This window comes from Lycorma delicatula, chromosome 7, assembly GCF_047948215.1.
Source record: "Lycorma delicatula isolate Av1 chromosome 7, ASM4794821v1, whole genome shotgun sequence".
In the NCBI taxonomy this organism is placed as follows: Eukaryota; Metazoa; Arthropoda; class Insecta; order Hemiptera; family Fulgoridae; genus Lycorma; species Lycorma delicatula.
The window spans coordinates 78,670,373-78,685,973 of NC_134461.1; the positions used below are offsets into that span (position 1 = coordinate 78,670,373).

Consider the following 15,601-nt stretch of genomic DNA (forward strand, 5'->3'; position numbering starts at 1 on the left):
ACAGTCTGTCCTAGTGCTCTGAAAATTTTTTTTGATTTCCCCTTGACTGCCACATGATATTGTTGCTTTAATAAGGTTAATTTTTGTGGTACAGTTAATTTTTGGGAGTCATTTTTTGACAGTTGCCTGAAGATTTTTTAAAAAATTTAAGACTGGGGAGTTGCTTGGCCATATGAGCACTTAATGTTTCATTTTTTGAAAATTTTTTCTTTTTTTTTGGCAGTATGGCATGGCACAAAATCTTGTTGGAAGACTCCTTGTGGGAATTATTTGTTTTGAAGTTGTGTCACTACTCTTTCCTTCAGAATCTTGATATATCCGTCATGTTTTAACATACCACCTAATGGAAGTGATGACAAGGGTCTTCAAATGTGAAATAACACCAAAACATTTTTTTCTGGGGACATTTAACTGATTGTTGAATATGAACCGGTAATGTATTTTCATCTCATGCTTTTCTAATGTATGGAATCCTTTTCTCTTGAACATAAAAATGTGACTTGTTAGTAAATATAACATTTTTCCAGTCATCTTTGGTCCAGTTAGCATGTGCTTTGGCCCGCCCAAATTAGCCTTTTTTTTTGTGTTAAAAGCTGCTTTTTAGCTGGCTGACAAACTTTCCATCCAACTAAAAGAAGTCAGCATTTAATAATTGTCATGTTTAAATCTGTTTTACTGGCTGCTAATTCTCGATTTAAGTCGACATCAGATAATTTTAGATCAATTATAATTTATCTCATTAATAACCAATCATGTGTTGGGAGTAGTTTTTCTTTTACATTTACCTTATCTTTGATGTGAAAAGGAACCAATTTTTTTAATTTGTTTTAAAATACCATTCACTGTCCCTAGTTCAACACCACACTTATGAGCTATTTTAATTTGTTGTGTCATACTGGTATGCTCAGAAAGTGAAACAATTTTTGATGCTATCTTGGAGTTAAGTACATTATTATACAGAGTGATCCCAAATTTCACAAAAATCTCTCAGGAGATGGTTATGTAGCCAAAGATAAGAAAAGAAGTTCAAATAAACATAAGTCAGAAAATGGTTAGTTAGTGAGTTTCGGCTCGCAAAACATTTAGCCCTGCTTTCTGTTCTCTGTGAAATTAAACCATACTAAAATTCTTGGGGTACAAATCAACAGGTAAATTTGGTGCTTAGAAGAATTTTCATCAATGTTTGTGCAACATAATGTAAATGAAAATAATATAAAACTTTTCAATAACAGAAAAAGATGAATAAAAAATAGAATTATAAAATAACAAAAAATCATATTCACTTTGTAAATAATGGGAAATATGATTCTTATTGAGGTTTTTTTTTGAGATTGACTTACTGAGAGTAAGTCGGCTGTACTGCTATTGCTGTTTACTAATGTCAGCAGATAACACTACAGTTTAAAATACTTCTGAGAAAGAGGCTGGATCATAGTCTGAAAAAGATTTTATGGAATTATATTTCTATTCTAGAAGTTATTTAGAAAGTTGATTATGATTTTTACTTCCTTGTACAAAGTAGGAAGTATTGTGGTGGCGAAAAAGTTTGATTTTCAGGTTTCAACAGAAATATCCATTTTGACCATCCCTGAATCCATTTTGACTAGTTTCGGTGTGATATCTGTACATATGTATGTTTCTCGTTTAACTCAAAAACGATTATACATAGGATGTTGAAATTTTGCATTTAGGACTGTTGTAACATCTAGTTGTGCGCCTCCCCATTTGATTGCAATCGACTGAACCAAAAGTGTCCAAAAAAGCCCAAAATCTAAAAACAATTTGGATTTTTTCTTAACTGTAGTAATAATCCCTCATTGAGAGCTTTTCAACGATATATCATAAGTGGTACTTATTTTCATTGGTTCCAGAGTTAATGAAATATCTGGGTGAAGGAGAATGCTCATCAGTTCAAATCAGACTTAATCTCCTTTTTATGTTAACTCTTTTTTTTTTAATTTAAATATAATGATTTATTAATATTATTAACCTCTGATTATAAAAAAAAAACATTTACAATAAATAATAATGAATAAGAACAATAAAAAAAAAATATGAAAAATTATCAGAAGTTATTAATGAAATAAAATTTTATGTATTTTTAATTTCAAAAAATGTGTATATGTAATTTAATAGGCGTACAAGGAAGTCATGGTGTACACATCAGATGATTATTATTATTATGTAAATAAAACAGCATAATCTGTTATTTTAAAACTATACCACTTTGAAGAGGGATTTATTCCAATTTGGGGAAGGGAAGGAAGAATTAATAGGTTATTTACCACTTAATTAAGGGACACCTGAAAATTTTTGTATTAAGGTTTGTACTGTCTTTATTTTCTGCTTGGCAAGTTAATTTTCTTTCAGTAAGGGTTTGTAAATTGAAAGATTAATCTTGATATTCATTTTCTTTCATGAAATAAAGTTTTATATCAATAAAATTGTCATTAATTTATCATCTATCTTCTTTTTTCTGTTTTGTGTAAGTTATCGAGTTTATGAGTTTTAATTATAAAGAGGGCTCTAATGTTTAATAATAAAGCAGTACTGCAAATGACAAAGAAATGTGTTAACTTATATTTTACATTTCCTGTTTGGGAGAGCACAATTCTTTCAATACTTTATTTTTTTTTTTCATTTGTAATCTTTTATAATGTATTCTTCTTTGTTTCTTTATTTTTATTGTTTCTATGTTTTTCTTGTATCTATTTTTAAAGGCATTAAAATTTCATCAAATTTAAAAATATTACCAAAAGAAAGAAAGACAACTTAATTAAAAATATCAGAAAAATGTTAAGTTGTATTTTTAAGAAATTTTTTATATTTTTAAAAATATGTAAGTTATTTATAAAATGTTTGTGTATTCTTATTTTTTTATATGTTTATTATTATTATTGTAATTTTTATTAATTTTTTTTTAAATTTCATAATTAATAATCTAGAAAAATAGATAAGTAAATTGTGAATATTAATTCTAAGGTTAAGTTTAAAATGAGACTTTGCAAGTTTTGTTTTGCCACAATAATGACAAAATGACAATATATTTATCCTCTCTTACCGGTGTGATAAAAAGTTGTTTCAGAGTATAAGAGCATCAGTTAAAATTACTTATTATAAGAGTAATGGTGTTTGTTGGAATGAAACTGTTACTTGTAGGGCTGAATGCCACCCAAATTTCATTGGGTTTATGTGCAGATATGTCAGTTTTGTATTGGCTTCTTGAAGAAGGCAATGCATGCTCAGTGTTTATTTTGTTATGAATCCAAATTGGCTACAAATGTTGGAGAAAATTCATGTTTAAATATCGCAAGCAGCCACCTCAAAGACACCACCTTTGAGTGCAACCAGCACTCAAAGTATTGTTATTGTGTGGTACAATTGTTTCATTGAAAGAGGTTGTTTACAACATAGGACGCCAGGTCAGGGTTGACCTTCAGTTTCTAAAGCGGCAATTGACGGAAACATGAATTCGTAGTCCAGGTAAATCAATGAGAATTGCCAGCTTAGAATTGAATATTCCTGGGGTTACAGTACAGAATTATTGCATAATTGACTCATTTAAACCTTATAAATTACAACTGATACAGGCTTTTGAGTGAGGGTGATAAAGAAAAATGGACTGAGTTTTGTGTTAAACAAAATTGAGACTGAAGATAATTGTTTTAATAAAATTTTGTTCATTTATGAAGCAGTCTTCCACACTAGTGGTAAAAGTGAATTAACATAATGTTTGGATATGGGGTGAGCGGAATCCACGTCACAAAATCAAACGTGTACAGAACTTGCTTATTTTGTAAGTTATCACAAAATTTATGTCCTTTCTTTTTTGTTGATTCATCTATAATTGGCATATTGCATTGATGACATGTTTGAACATTATCTAACGCCACAATTACAAGATATGGGCACAGAATTCATTTTCCAGCAAGATGGACACCACATTACCATCATGCAACATTATTATCCTATGCAACATCATGATAATGCCATCACATTATCATCATGTTGTGTATTTCAATAGCAAAGTGTTGATTTGGATTGGACTTGGTGAAAAATTTCCTGGCCACCTCATTCGCCTGATTTAACTCCAACAGACTTCTTTGTATGGGGTTATGGTAAAGACAGAGTTTTTGTTCCTTTGCTTCCTGGAAATATCGAAAAGTTGCAGCACTGGATAACACAATCAGTTGCAGTTGCCACCATAGGATTAAAACATGCTTCAAAGGATTTGACAGGAAATTGATTGCATATTGAACATCTGCCTTTACAAATGATAGCCATATATGATTCAACAACTTTATTGAATATTTGTAAATGAAACTTGAATGTATAATGTATTCAGTATTGTATCAAATATTTCTGTAAGCTATTTACTTTTTCGTTATTAAAGGTTACTTTTGTATAACTAATTTAGAAATGCTCTGTAGATAAACAAATTGCCAGGTTTGTTAAAAATTTGAAGTAAAGAAATTTAAAATAGGTAACATCTACAAGCTACATTATTTTATGAATTCTGTATTTGGAGAGAAAAGAATGCTTAAGGTATTAATAAGGCCACTACAAGTTACTTGTAAGAGATTATAATACAAAAATTAATATTGAATGACTGATTTGAATGGTAATTAAAATATCTCAGGTTCCAACAGCTTGTAGATATGGTTGTATGCAATACTTGACAATTGTGTGTGCTTACCGGTTTTATAACAGACTAGAGTCTCTGATTTGTTAGAGTTTTTATACAGATTATTACCAAAATTATTCTATTTTGTAACTATAACTTAATCACTTGCTGCATTGTAGATCTGCTGTTTGCTTTAGGTTTATTTTCTTCAATAAATGTCAGAAGTGAGTTCTATTATAAATTAAAGTTTTTTTTAAAATCTGTTGGAACTTTATCTTTCAGATGCAATTGATTGTGTTACCTCCAAAATTTGCAAGGCAGTTTTGTTGATTGCAATCTAATGACAACTGAGCAAATTGTAGGTAGGATGTAGACCTGATAACATTGAAATTTATCTGTTGGGATTAGACTTTATCTTTTAAAACTACCATATGGAAAACTATGTATATAACAGCTATGAAAATAAATAAGCATAAAAAGTTTTACTTTTATCTTGAGATTGCAGCCTGCTCCTCCCAACAGACTGTACAGTTTAGAGGTTGGTTTCAGACTAGCTACTTTTGGCATTAATTGAATTCAATTTACTAATGTTTTAATTATAAATTATTAGACTTAATGTTTCTTTTTTCTTTTTTTTTAAAATATAAGTGAAGAATTTGTTGAAATTTTTATTTCATGTTTTTGAAGTTACCTAAAAAAATTTGAGGTACTCATCAGCATCAGAGGTTGTAGAAGTAAAATTTAAATATATATAACAATATTAATGCGTTTCTTATTTATGCATTCTATAATACAGTTAAGTAAAATGTGAATAGATTTATTGTTTAAACTAGATAAAATAGAGTGCAGCAGCTGTCTGGATTGACTGTCTTTGAAATCTAGGTGTTTATTAAAAATATTTTCCTTAAAATTGAATTTCTGCTTGTGCATGTAAAAATTTTCTGTTTGTTTTATTTTCTTTACTGAAGTTAAGTTTATTGTAATCTTGAAAAGTTCCACATGATTAATTTGCTTTTGATGTACGTTTGAATTAAGTTTTTTTCATTTTTGGTTGCTTTACATGTATTTTTTATTAATTAACTTTAGTCATATAAATTTACTATTTTGTATATGGTACGTAATTTTATAAATTCCTTTTTTTGTTTTCTTTTATTTGTATTATTATTATTACGTATTGTTTTGTAGGATCATCTTTGAGTAGGTTATTATTCTTGCTTTATTTTACTGTGAAATAAGATATGAAGTCTTTCTGTAATTAGTAGGTTTTAGATTTGTATGCTCACTTGATTTTTTTTTTATTGGGCTGTCTTTTGATATTATTTATTAGTGTGTTATTAAAATTATATTTTTAAAGATAGTTTGTGTACCATGGTATTGGATCAGAATACCAATTTTTTTATTTTTATTGGCTGTTAATGCCGTAAAATATATTTTGTCATGTGAAATTATGAATTTGATTATAAAAAAGGTTTTTAATTAAAAAAAATATTTATAAATAAAATATAATTCATATATTAATGATATATTGAAAAAACTCCATTTTATAATTACAAGATAATGATATTGGTTTGAAACCACAAATCTCAAATCTAGTGTTACAAAAAAAAGAAGCCTCTATTTCAACAACTTTGAATATTAAAATCGTTTTCAGCATCCTTAAAAATTTATAAATTGATACCTCATCCAAACATTTGTTATATTTTGCATGAACCCCAAAGTGGGAGTCAAAGTTCACTTTTATAAAATTTTTTTTTAAAAGCAGTCTTGATTACAATAAAAAAGGAAAAGAAGAAAATTATTAAAAAATGGATGACTTTCGGTTGGGTATGGTCGCTTGGTGGGGTTTGGAGCTTCCAATTTAGTAAAGATTTATTATATATTTATAATTAGATGACAGTAGAAGAAACCACTAAGAAAAACAGCCACCATTGCAATCACAACAAAGCTTCAAAGTTTAAGAGAATTTTTGAGGGGGTGCGAAATTGCAAAAACCTTTTTTGGCAAATACTGTTAACAAATATGCCTAAGAAAAATATGACCTTAATTAGGCGACATCTTGAGGTACTGAGGGTGACCTTGCTCACCCTGTGGACCTTTTAAGTTGAAAATTTAATGGCATCAATGCCCCATATATAGAAGTAATCTGAGCAATTTTGGTCAAAACCGGTTCAGTAGTTCTTGATATATAAGGTGATTTAGAGGTCAACATCGAACACACACACATGTACATACAAACATTAAGATCTGAAAAATTTCAATCTGGTTTTACTTAGGTGTCAAAACATCAAGATCTGGTGGAAACCGCATATGCCCAAATTGGATCGATTATGATACTTTCCCTTCTAGAGCTGTAGCATTAGACAGTAAAGTATAAGTAAAGAATAATTTTGTGACACAGTGTTTACAGTAATTTATTATTTAAACACAGGTTTCTTAATTAATTACCAATTTTTAATTTAATGTGTGATAAAAATATTATTTCTATTTTCTTTATTTTTTTTTTAAGTAGAGCTGATTAAAGCCACAAAATGCATGTTAGTGAAACCAATCTGAAAAAGTTTGTCTGTAAGTGAATTGTTTAGGAAATGTGCTTATGAAAATACATAAAATCTGAGTGTGTTTTCAGTTCAACATTTTGGAATTGTGTTTCAAAAACTATGTTGATGGTTAAGTAACATCATTTGGAATGTACATTGAAGTGATTACTTATGATGATAATGTTGGAAGAATTCAAGTCTTTAAAGAGTGTGGGGTTACACGATTGTGAAAATATATTGCAAAGGTTTAAAAATATAAATGAACTACCCATTTTGATTAAAATCAAAATGGTAGAAGTACCATCTCATGACACCATTTTGATGGTAGAAGTAGAGGCCAGAAAGATATAAGAAAAGACAAAAGAAAATATATCGAAACTGAGGAGGATGATCTTGAATATGGAATGGAATGCGCCACATTCATTGGCGCATTTGAATACTTAATTCCTGTAGTTCTTTATTTTGCCATCTGATTATTGAAATTTAACCATTTTCAGAAACAAAGGTACATTATTCTCGAAAGCTACTTAATTTAAGAAGTTGAAAAACAGAAAATCAATGTTTCTTAGGCATACCAGTATCTACTTAGTTTTTCATGTAAGTACTACATAATAAAATGTATTGTTGAATTACCAAAAATTTATTTTATTTTATTTTTTTCCATTCAGTCGTATATGGGTCTCAGTCATTTCATGGACCGTGCTCCTCCACTTCCTCTGGTCTCTGACAGCTTCTTTCAGTTCCGCCATACTCCTGGTAGTTGCTTCTTTGATAGTATGCAGCCAATGGGTTCTTGGTCGGCCCAGTTATTTTCTTCCATCCATCATGCCTAATAAGGTGTCCTTTTCCGTGGAGTTATTTTTCCTCATGACCTGCCCAAAGTAGGGTAGTTGTAGGTTCTTCATCTGGCTTTCTAAATTAAGATTAGGTTTGATTGTATCTAAAAAAATTTTTGTTAATTATTTTGACCTTCCACAAGATTCTTAGCACCCGATACCACACCAGAGCTCAACATTGTTGATCCTGTGCCTGCTAGCCTTCTTGATGGTTTATGTTTCACAGCTGTATATGGAATTACCTTTATAGGGAAGAAAATTAAAGGAATTGTCTTCCTTAGAGCATCTTATGGCTGATAATGTTATATTCTATAACATTAACTATACAGCTAGGCCCCGTGGGAACAAGAGTTATTGGGAATTTTAGGTTGAATATAACTTAAATGTAATTGAATTTGCACGCTAATGTGCTGCAATGTATTTAATTCAGTTCAATATTTATGAGTTTCTTCACTTCAATGTTGTGTCTTTGATTTCATTGAGTATTTTGTGTCTTTATTACATCGCCAAGTTATAGCAAGTTTTGAAAATTTGCTTTACAATTACTTGTACCATATTTGGAAGATAATTTTTCTAGGGTATATTACTGGGAGAGGTCCAATGCTTACTCATATTTCATTGATTGCTATTCATATATAATAGCAATCAAATTAAATGATTTTTTTAAAAGTATCTACGATTAATTTGATTAAGATTAATTTAATAATTTTGCAATAATTAAATAGAAATAATTTTTTTTTATTAAGTAAACACATCTTTTCTTTTTAAGCACTTCAAGTGTTAGTGGAAATGGAAACTGTAGTTTTTTAGTTTATTTTTTATTTTCTACATGTTGCGACAATTGTTTTTGAAAATTGAGCTTTTCAATGGTATTTATTCTTAATTTGTTTTCTTGTTACTCTAGATTTTTATTCACATTATTTTGAAATTGAATCTGTATTGTATTCAATTTAAACTGACATCCCTTCAAGTTTCATCCTTCAATTTCACCTTTTGAAGTACAATTCTCTTGTTTCAATCTAGGTGAAATCAATAAGATGTTTCTATCTTTTTTTGATTTAATACTGCACTGTTCTCTTTCATTATAATCAGATATTGTCAATATTATATATATTTTATTCAGGAACGCAGTAATTTTATTAATTAATTATTAATAAAAGCCGATTTATTTGAATATTATATAAACTTAAATATTTTTTAAATTGAATGCCCTATTTTACTTTATGAATGATGTAAAAAATACTTATGGCATGTGTGTTAGCTCTACATAATTGTATTCTAATGTAAATTATGAACGTGTGTATAATTTATTTTGCAAAGTATAATATGTATGTAAATTATATGATTTGTTTATATAATGCATTTCTAGCATATATAAGTTGATTTATTTAGTTTAAAACATCTAGTATAATATTATTATTGATAAAGAATAATGATAAAGCAATTTTTTTTACAATTTCACCATATCTCAATAAATCAATATAAAAACTTTTGGACATTTTTATATAATGATGGATTACAAGTACATTTATTAACTATAATAACTATAATTTTATGTCACTACTTGTTATGTATATTTGTTCCAGCTTTTTTTTATTATTATGCATATAAAACATGTGAAGTACAAGAGGCATCAGTCAGTTGCTCTCTTTGAAAGTAATAATATTCATTATATAGCCAGGACCCCTGGAGAACAGGGATAAGACTTCACTTGTAGGACTGAATGCAAACTACATTTAATTTGGTTTTTGCAAGTTGATGTGTAAAGTATATTTAGGTTAGGGAAGAAGGCAAGGTAAACCGCTTTAATATGTAGTGGAAATCCTTTTAGTTGTGTGGTTGATTTTCTTTATTGTATATTTAGCTCGATAAAGTGAATGGTGTTTGATATATGTATATGATAGCTGATTGTTTACTTAAATTGATTTTGAAAGTAAATTTATACTAAGTCTTAAATATATTTTTATCTGATTATTGTAGGAGGAGGTAATATGTTTGAAAGGTATCTTTGCTTGTTTGTGCCCTTGTCATTCTACAACTTCTACTCTGATTTTCGTGATGAAGGTATCAAACAATCTATATCTCGTGCAAGTGATACTGAGTATGTAACAATTCAAAAAACAAAAAAAAACGGTGAATAAAACAATTTGAAAAAATTATTAAAAAAAGTTTGAATGTACCAATGGACAGTCTAAATTGAGTAAACATAGTTTTAGCCCACCGGGTTGGTCTAGTAGTTAACTCATCATTGCAAATCAGCTGATTTTGAAGTCGAGATTTCCAATGTTAAAATCCTATTAAAGGCAATTACTTTTATATGGATTTGAATAGTAGTTTGTAGATACCGGTGTTCTTTGTTGGTTGGGTTTCAATTAACCACACATCTCAGGAATGGTTGACCTGAGACTGTACAAGACTACACTTCATTTACATTCATATATATCATCCTCTGAAGTTATACCTTTACGGTGGTTCTGGAGGCTAAACAGAAAAAGAGATTCTAAACAGAGTGAGGAGTGTGGACCATTTGTTTAAGTTTGTACTGGTTATGTTCTTGATCCGATGTGTTTTTTTTATTTACTGGTTTTTCTTTCATGTGCCATACCATAAATATGGTTTAAGGCTGTTCTCTGAAAAAATAAAATTTGTTTATATAAAATTTATTTTTTAATTACCCATCTTTTCAATATCACCAATGGTTTTCGATCGATTGACTATTTACTATCTTGTACTTTAATTTACTTATTTAATAAATTAAGGAAAAGAATATAAAAGTCCTTATTTTCAAAAATATTTAGGAATAGAGAAGGAAGTTTAAAAGAAAACAGTAAATTTTTTTTTGTAGGGAAGATTGGGGAAGAATGGGGGGAAGATTGAAATTTTGTTCTTTATAATTAAAATTGTACCAGAAATAAAAATCCCCAAAAAACTTTTTTAAAGTAGATGTAAAAACCTATAAAAGGTCCTTCAAGAAAATCCCTGCGATTCAAACATTTTCGTAGATATTGAAAACATATATTTCACAACAGTAGATGTGATAAAATAGTACGAACAAGTTATTTACAAAATCTACAGTAGTAAATTTTCATGCCAACCTAAATAGTCAAGCGGATATTTTGAACTGTATAATTACCCAAAATAGAATATTTAAATGCTTCAGTTACTTACATTAGGGCATCGTCTGTTACCTGAAAGAGGGTCATGTGAGGTTTTTTAAAGAAGACATTTTGTTTATAACTGATGAAATTCGTACTGTGTTGTATCCAACTTCTTATATATAACTTAAATACTTTTCCAAAATCCGTAAGGTTAAAAAAAAGAATTTCTTGTTAAAAACGTGCTTCATAGAAATGTGTTAATGATAGAATAATAGTTGCGCTATGGATGGTATTATTTAAGAAAGACTAGTAAGGTATATTCTGTTTCAAATAAAAATAAAAATACATTTTACCTATTTTCATATCCCGTATTTATTAGTACATTTTTAATTAATTTGTCAATTTTTTTTATAAATATAGTTAAATAGCTGATATTTGTTTAAATAGAATGATGTTCCTACAGCAAAATTGTTTAAAGGTTGTTTATAACCCGTAGGCGTGGTTTGTTATTCCTGTGTTTTCTTTTTAAAATATTTCTCCAAGTTCCATTTTCGGATGGAAGCTATGTCACTTCCTCATTCACGCTAATTTATTTATATCAGTTTTATATATGATCTTTTTTTCTGAACATATTTATTGTACAGGCTAAGTATTTCTAAATATATTTTCTTACTGAATACATTGTCATTTTCTAATTATTTTAAGATAGGTTCAATTTTCTGCTGTTGTGTCATTATTCGATCTCTATATTTTGCTGTTCGCGAAATGTTTTTCTATAAGGTCCGTTCAAAAATTATCGAGACTGATTTTAGTCTCTACAGGTCGGTTTAGGAATTGAAAAGAATGTAATGTTGGAAGCATTAGCCACAGGATTAGTTACACTTGAACTAGCTTCATTAGGCTGTCACAAGCAATCGAGTGAATATTTTTTTTTTGGCATCTCAAATAAAAGTTTTTCGATTGAAAACAGATCACCACTGATTTTCTAGAATGTAAATGAATCTGATTTAAATTTCTAAAAATCAATAATTACTGATGAAACCTTTTATCTATGTCATCGATTAGAAGACAAATATCCAATCTTCGTAATGGAGCAAATTCTACGCAACCCAAGAAACCTCGGCAAGTTTTCTACCGGGTGTTACAAAAAAACTGATTTTTTATTTTTACTAAGCTATTACTGATTCATTCTGAAGGAGTAAACCATAACGGAGTATTAAATTATAACTTTTTAGCGTTTATGAGATACTGTGCTCAGAAAAAGATGCGGGTTTCTTCAAACCCGAATCAGACAATTGGAAGATGCATCTTGACAACGCTCCAGCCCATTCAACTCATGTTGTATTGCAGTTTTCCGCCAAACTTGGCATCCTGCAATATTTACCAAATTCTTTACGTATTAGGTTCAGCGTATTGTGATTTTGACCTATTTCACAAGATGGCAATGACGTTGAAGGGTCAACGTTTTCAAGATATAAAATAAAGATACTGTGTGGATTAAAAAAAGGCGCCTACTTTGACGAAGATTAATGAACCTTATTTGTAAATAATATTATTTTTTTTAATAGGTTTCAATCCTCTCATTCGATCTCGTATTTCATAATTTTTTGATTTCAGGTCGATCAGATAAGCTTTTGTTATGATTAAAACTACAGAAATATTTATTTATTTATTTATTATTTTTTTTAATGAGTTAATTACAACTAAAATACAAATTCAGTATACAGTTTTGAAGTATGCAATTTTTTTTCTAGGAGCTCCGGCACAAGATAAGTCTAGTTTGTGCAGCTCCCGTGCGAAGCGGGGTACGCATTTCGATTATCAGAAGTTGTGAATGAGTGTTAATAGTAACAGAGAAGATTAAACGTTACGTTACAATTATAGATTGATATATTTGGCAATGTCAGTGGTCTTTATTAAGGGTATGTATCTACGTATGTACTTTTTTTATAATTTTTTTTATATTAAGTTTATTGCAAACGTTGCTTTATAAGTTAGTAATTATATGACCTTTTCAGCGATCTGTAAGTCACCCTTGGTCTTTATTAAAACAAACAAATAGAAAAAAAAACATTCATACAGACAAAGACCGTCATTAACTAATTAAAACTATCATAGCTTTATTTTTATTTTATATTTTAAAAATAGACTTACATTGTTTTATTTATGTATCTTTCTATTAGCTAATGTGGTTTTTTACGGGTCATAAAGCGTGGCCCAAGCGATTATAAATGATTAATTAATATACGTCGGATAAATATTTATATTTTATTTTACATCACGTGCAGTAAGTGATGTAATGTAATTGGTAATAAATTAATATGTTTTTATTACGATAATTACTTTTATTACGTAATTGAGTGGGGAAAAATCTGTTACGTGTGAATTAAAAGAGTTCTCACATTGAAAAATACTTTATTTCAGATCCAAGTTATTTATTCGAAATGAGAAAAGTATTTTAAATTTAATTTAAACGACTTTAAAGTAATCGATTGTGAATTATTCACTTTTATTTCTTTGTTATCAAGTCTTTTCTTTTATTCGTTTTCTTTTATCTATGTCGTCTCATGAGAATAGCTCGGACAACAGATTAAGAATGTTACAAGTATATTCTTAATTAACTTGAGAAATCCACGCATATTTTTCCTAATAGGTCTTTTTAAAAAAAGATTCTTGTCCCATTTTCTTTATTATATTAATGTAAAGGATAGTAAATTTCATTTTGGTATTATAAGAATAAATTAGGTTACCTTATAATGTGTTTTTGTTCGACCGTCAGATAGGAAATAAAGTAGCCGGATGTTCTTTAGGCAGAGCTCTCCCATCAAATTATATAAATAGCTAATGAAACGGTCGAGGTGTTCCATATATCTTTAACAAAAATCTAAAGGGCTTGTAGCACTACTATCGGGGTTAGTGATAACGGGATAATCTATCCGCATTAGTACTGAAACAAGTTAAATAACCCGTCTAAAGGAATATCTCAAACCTCTTACTGATCATCTAACCTGTCTATAATCTCAGGGTATTAACCTAGATAGGAGCAGCACATTATTAAGGAATGATTTTGGTTGACCGGCTAAAATTATATTATAGCAAATTAAAGCAATTAAAGCATTATATTAAAGCAAATTATATGTTTGGACATTTTGGAATGGATTTTTAGTATACATGAACTATTTCTATTGGACCAAATCTGGGAAGCCAGAATTCGGTTTTAAAATAAAATATCCAGGATATATTACCGTGGAATTAGTCATAAAATATTTATTTTTTTGGCAGACAAACAACAAAAGAAAAAAAACATCTTGAGAAGTCACACACCGTTTTTACAAGACAGAAAAAATAGATTTTATTTGTCATTCCTTTAGTGTTCTCATATACTTCTATTCTTATGTAGGATTTATTAATTCTTTTTATATGATTTTTTTATCCTCTGTTATGTTCTTACGCTTTAATATACGAGTATTCATGAGTTTTTTACGTATTTTATTTACATATGTTGAATTGTAAATGCGCAAAAACCTTTTGATCTTTTCTGTTCATATAAAAAGTGAGATTATAATTTTTATGTAATCAACAAAAAATATAAGTTTTGCAGCAACCCTCTTAGAAAAACGTTTAGTAGTTACTGCTTATTGTTAAGAAAAAAAAATGTTTTAGAAGTTCGTTGTCCGGAAAATTAAATTTTCATGTAGTGGGACTATCGTCTTGATTAAATTAAATACTCGTCGATTTATTAATGAGATTCGATTATTAATTCGCTAACGGTAAGTTATCGATCGCATGTGTGTTTGTATGTAGGTGCGCACACCAGCATTTCACGAGAGGGTCTTGGCCTTCGATGTTTATCGTCCGGTTGTTGACCTGCTCCTTACAATGAATCATCAGCTGTTAAATAAAGCATAATCTTAATAGTTCTTTTCAGAGGAGAGGTGTAATTTATGATGAGTTACGAGTAACAGACAGTTCCTTTAATGTTATCTATCGACTAATAATAAATCAAAAATGTGTTCTACAGATATAATTTACAGTAAAATATTATTACTAATTAACGAAATTCTAAGCCGGAAGGAAAATTATACGTTTTAGTAAAAAAACACCTTTTCCTGGTTTGTTGCATTTCATAAAAGTTTTTTGGTGGGAGAGTTTTAGACGCTCGCTTTACCTGAAAGGCTTGTTAACTTTTAGGCTTAGTGTACGGCCACCGAACAGGAAAAGGAACCCCTCTGTGAGGCTCACAGACATCCCTCTTTATTAAATTGTGCTAGGAATGCAGTGGTTGTACTATCAAAATAGGTACTGGAGGATCTGTTAGGAGCAGAACTACGCCTACAGAGCAGATGAAGGACAAGAAAGATAAGGAAAAGAAATGGGTGGTAATGAATGATTTATTCATCGGGCAAATTTACTTTAAACTGCAGTTCCAGTTTAAACCTAACTGGGATATGCTGTATTTAAATGACACCATGCTACATTGATTGCACAACATAAGAAAAGGTAGTT

At 29.2% G+C, this 15,601-nt stretch overlaps 1 protein-coding gene and 1 long non-coding RNA gene across 7 annotated transcripts in view; one reads left to right on the forward strand and one right to left on the reverse strand.

Moving 5' to 3' along the window:
- Window positions 1-15,601, reverse strand: part of LOC142328467 (uncharacterized) — a 266,368-nt gene that overhangs the window by 14,439 nt on the left and 236,328 nt on the right. The gene's annotated exons all lie outside the window — the stretch shown is intronic.
- LOC142328469 (uncharacterized) overlaps window positions 1-15,601 on the forward strand; it is a 283,425-nt gene that overhangs the window by 3,029 nt on the left and 264,795 nt on the right. Inside the window, exon 2 of the long non-coding RNA XR_012757279.1 lies at window positions 12,850-13,017. This is a non-coding gene — a long non-coding RNA (uncharacterized LOC142328469). The remainder of the gene's footprint in view (window positions 1-12,849; window positions 13,018-15,601) is intronic.